Raw genomic sequence first — 5,206 nt, 5'->3', positions numbered from 1 at the left:
TCTGGGGTGAGCTGCTTCTGGCTGGAGTTGGAACGTGCTGCTTCCAGGGCAAAAGCCATTAGAGGGAAGCTATTTAACCAAGGGATTGAAAGGGAAGTGGGAGGAGCCAAGACTCGTGAATAGTAAAATCTCCAGGTGGCTTGGGGTGGGGTTTGGCCTGTGTCTGGTCAGATCATTTTTGGACTGGGTGTTAGAGCTTATGGTCTTCTGGATTTAAGTTAGAACACTAAGGCCCAGAAAGGGGAGAGCTGTTGCTCAAGGTCACAGAGTACATTACTAGATATTTCTTTTTTAGTTTATCCTTATCCTTTATTTAGATGGAGTCTGATACAATGTTTGTCTTGTGGCTGTCACTTGGGAAAGGGATAGATCCTAACTTTGGAAACCTCAGGCCAGTGATTCCTAATTTTTTTGGCAATCCAGAATTATAGGGAGAGAAGTATGAAAGGAACTGCAGATACTAACATATATTGGGTGTATTCTCCAGGCCAAACATGGCGTCCTTTTCTAAACTCTCATGTAGCCTATTTTTAAGTAGAAGAAAAGTAAGAGCAACTTTATTTTGAGAATTTTTAGTCACACTTTAAGATATTTGGGGCTCATCTGAGGTATCTCAAAATTAGGATTACAATTACCTTACCTAACCTGACACAGTAAACAAACAACAACAACCACACACTAACCTACAGCCCTGTACTATTAGTCACCAACTCTGGCCAGGAGTCTTACAGTCTGGGCAAGTTACACCCTTGCTTCTCCAGCCGTGATCTAATCAAGGATGTTACAAAAGAGGATAATCCAGACTGAGAGAATTTAGATTTCCATTTTCCCCCCGACCTGTCAGCCCCATATAGGCTAAAACAGGATTTTTTGTGCAAAGCTGCCTGTCGGGATGCTCCCACCTCATCAGAAGAGGGAACAACCCATTCTCTGGTACACTGCACTTGGGAGACCTCTGTTGTTATGTGATCACAGGGTGTCCTAGAATGTGGTACGTAGGAGAGCTGTTGCTTTTTCCAGTGTAGGGAAATATGTGTGGAGAAGGAATGCATGTATGGTTGGGGCTTGATATTTAAGGGGACTTGTGACCCTCTACTTACCATCACATTCTTCACCTGCCAGTCCCCACTGTCATTTTTAATGGGGGAGATATTGAGGAGATGAGTGTAGGGAAAAGGGGGATGAAAACAAAGAGGTTGTCCAGGGCAGAGATGAAGTCACCACTTGGATTCCTATTACATGTACCAGGCAACATGAGAACGGAAGCTCCAACACCTGCTTACCATCCACACGGGCTTAGTTCTGAACCATGTGCTTTAAATTGTGTCAGATACTTGATTCTGTGCAATGTCTTATTTTCTCAAGAATCAGCCAGCTCCTTGTTCTCTTATCTTCTTCCTTGTCTCACCCTTTGATTGATACCTGGCAGTATTCTGGCTATAGCTTTAGTGCTTCCTGATTATGGTTCTAACCTATCTGTGCCATCTTGTGCTAGGTTGGATAAACCTTACTTCTGACCCAGACCCTACTTTTTCTGTGTCACATCTTCTGAACTTCTTTTAGCCTTCCAGGTATGAACAACAATAACAGCAACAGCTTTTTATAGAGAGTGCCAGAAAAATGTTACTTGAATTGAACACATAAGTGAATGGCTTTTACTTCTACTCTATTTCAGTCATCATCCTAACTTCTACTTTGATCATCAAATTATAAAGGGAGACAGAGATCATTAATGTAGTTCTGAATACCATGAAGTTGAGGCTGAAAAGTCCTCTAAATTCAGATAGATCTCATTTTAGGATCTTCTTTGGTCTCTTGAACCTTGAATTCATAAGGCCTTTGTAAAGACCTAAAATGTCATCGGGAATGAATATATGAATATGATATTATCGAAAGTGAGACTTGAAAAAATAGTGGGGTGTACTTATTGACATCCCAATGAACATGGCAATAATTTTAGTGTCAATAAGTAGCAGAACTTACTAGTGAAATCACTTTTGTCCCTTGTGGTACTCCTTTTGTCATATGTAAAGTGTTCAACCTCTAATTGGCTCAGTGTTAGGAAGTTCCATAAGCGGAGCAGGTTGGGCTCATCAGAAAGCAAACTTCCAGGTGGAGATTTGCATGGGGGAAATTTATCAGGGAGTGCTCTCAGGATCAAAAACAGTAGGTGGAGGAGAAATAAACAGGACTGGGAAGAGAGAGAGGGCCTCAGGTGACGCTGCTAGTAATTCTGAAGCTGTGATGGCCTTTTGGAGTTGTCCTGAAGTGGGGAAAGTAGCCAGGCCTTTAATTCCTGCATTAACCAGTCATGGGAGGCAGGCTGTTCCTGGCAGGGAGTGTGACAGTGGGTTAAAATGACTCTCTTCAGGAGGAGATTCTAGATGGCAGAAGAGTAAGATGTGATCAACTTCCTCCCCACAAATATATCAGAAATACATCTACATGTGGAACAACCCCTACAGAACACCTACTGAATGCTGGCATAAGACCTCAGACCTCCCAAAAGGCAAGAAACTCCCCACATACCTGGGTAGGGCAAAAGAAAAAAACAGAGACAAAAAGTAGGGATCGGACCTGCACCAGTGGAGGGAGCTATGAACGAGGAAAGTTTTCCACACACTAGGAAGCCCCTTCACTGGCGGAGACGGGGGGGTGGCGGAGGGGGAAAGCTTCGGAGCCACGGAGGAGAGCACAGCAACAGGGGTGTGGAGGGCAAAGCGGAGAGATTCCAGCACAGAAGAATCGGTGCCAACCAGCATTCACCAGCCCGAGAGGCTTGTCTGCTCACCCACCAGGGCGGGCGGGGGCTGGGAACTGAGGCTCAAGCTTTGGTCGGATCCCAGGCAGAGGACTGGGGTTGGCTGCATGAACACAGCCTGAAGGGAGCCAGTGCACCACAGCTAGCCAGGAGGGAGTCCAAGGAAAAGTCTGGAATTGCCTAAGAGGCAAGAGACGTTTTCTTACCTCTTTATTTCATGGTGCGTGAGGAGAGGGAATTAAGGGCACCGCCTAAACGAGCTCCAGAAACAGGCGCAAGCCGGGGCTACCAGCGAGGTCCCCAGAGACGGGCATGAGACACTAAGGCTGCTGCTGCAGCCACCAAGAAGCCTGTGTGCAAGCACAAGTCACTATCCACACCTCCCCTCCCAGCAGCCTGTGCAGCCTGCCACTGCCAGGGTCCCGTGATCGAGGGACAACTTCCCTGGGAGAACACACAGGCCATCTCAGGCTGTTGAAAGGTCATGCTGGCTTCTGCGGCCGCAGGCTCGCCCTGCATTCAGTGCCGCTCCCTCCCCCGCCCCACCAGTCAGAGTGAGCCAGAGACACCTAATCAGCTGCTTCTTTAACCCTGTCCTGTCTGGACCGGAGCAGACACCCTCAGGCGACCTACACTCAGAGGCGGGGCCAAATCCAAAGCTGAACCCCAGGAGCGGAGCGAACAAAGAAGAGAAAGGGAAATCTCTCCAAGCAGCCTCAGCAGCAGCGGATTAAATCTCCACAATCAACTTGATGTACCCTGCATCTGTAGAATATCTGAATAGACAACAAATCATCCCCAATTGAGGCAGTGGACTTTGAGAACAATGATATTTTTTTTCCTTTTTCTCTGTGACTGTTTATGTGTATGCTTCTGTGTTTGATTTTGTCTGTATAGCTTTGATTTTACCATTTGTCCTAGGGTTCTGTCTGTCCGTTTTTTGTTTTAGTATAGTTTTTAGCACTTGTTATCATTGGTGAATTTGGTCTTTGGTTTGGTTGCTCTCTTCTTTCTTTTTTTAATTACTTAAAATTTTATTTATTTTTAATAATTATTTTTTATTTTAATAAATTTATTTTATTTTATTGTTTTCTTTCTTTCTTCTTTTCTCTTTTTTATTCTGAGCAGTGTGGATGACAGGCTCTTGGTGCTCTGGCTGGGCATCAGGCCTGTGCCTCTGAGGTGGGAGAGCGAGCCAAGTTCAGGACTGTGGTCCACCAGAGACCTCCCAGCTCCACGTAATATCAAATCGCGAAAATCTCCCAAACATCTCCATCTAAACTCCAAAACCCAGCTTCACTCAACGACCTGCAAGCTACAGTGCTGGACACCCAATGCCAAACATGAACATGCCAGACAGGAACACAAACCCACCCATTAGCAGAGAGGCTACCTAAAATTATAATAAGGTCAGAGACACCACAAAACACACCACCGGACATGGTACTGCATACCAGAAAGACAAGATACAGCCTCATCCACCAGAACACGAGCACTAGTCCCCTCAACCAGGAAACCTACACAACCCACTGAACCAACCTTAGCCTCTGGGGACAGACACCAAAAACAATGGGAACTACGAACCTGCAGCCTGCGAAAAGGAGACATAAGACACAGTAAGTTAAGCAAACTGAGAAGACATAGAAACACAGAGCAGATGAAGGAGCAAGGTAAACACTCACCAGACCAAACAAATGAAGAAGAAATAGTCTACCTGAAGAAGAATTCAGAGTAATGATAGTAAAGATGATCCAAAATCTTGGAAACATAATGCAGAAAATACAAGAAAAGTTTAACAATAACCTAAAAGAACTAAAGAGAAAACAAACGATGAATAACACAACAAATGAAACTAAAAATACTCTAGAAGAAATCAATAGCAGAAAAACCAGGGCAGAAGAATGGATAAGTGACCTGGAAGATAAAAATGTGGAAATAACGGGCTTCCCTGGTGGCACAGTGGTTGGGGGTCCGCCTGCCAATGCAGGGACGCGGGTTTGTGCCCTGGTCTGGGGGAATCCCACATGCCATGGAGCGGCTGGGCCCGTGAACCATGGCCACTGGGCTTGCACGTCCAGAGCCTGTGCTCTGCAGCAGGAGAGGCCACAAAAGTGAGAGGCCCGTGTACTGCAAAAAACAAACAAACAAAAAGAGTGGAAATAAATACTGCAGAGCAGAATGAATAAAAATGAAAAGAATTGAGGACACTTTCAGAGCCATCTGGGACAACATAAAATGCACCAACATTCAAATTATAGGGGGTCACAGAAGAAGAAGAGAAAAAGAAAGGGATGATGATTACCTTAAATATAAGTGGATTAAATGCTCCAACCAAAAGACATAGACTGGCTGAATGGGAAAAAAAAGAAGACCCATATATGTGCTGTCTACAAGAGACCCACTTCAGACCTAGGGACACATACAGACTGAAAGTGAGAGAATGAA

The sequence above is a fragment of the Phocoena sinus genome, chromosome 4 (genome assembly GCF_008692025.1).
Source record: "Phocoena sinus isolate mPhoSin1 chromosome 4, mPhoSin1.pri, whole genome shotgun sequence".
Taxonomy (NCBI): domain Eukaryota; kingdom Metazoa; phylum Chordata; class Mammalia; order Artiodactyla; family Phocoenidae; genus Phocoena; species Phocoena sinus.
Note: the sequence above shows the minus strand (reverse complement) of the source record.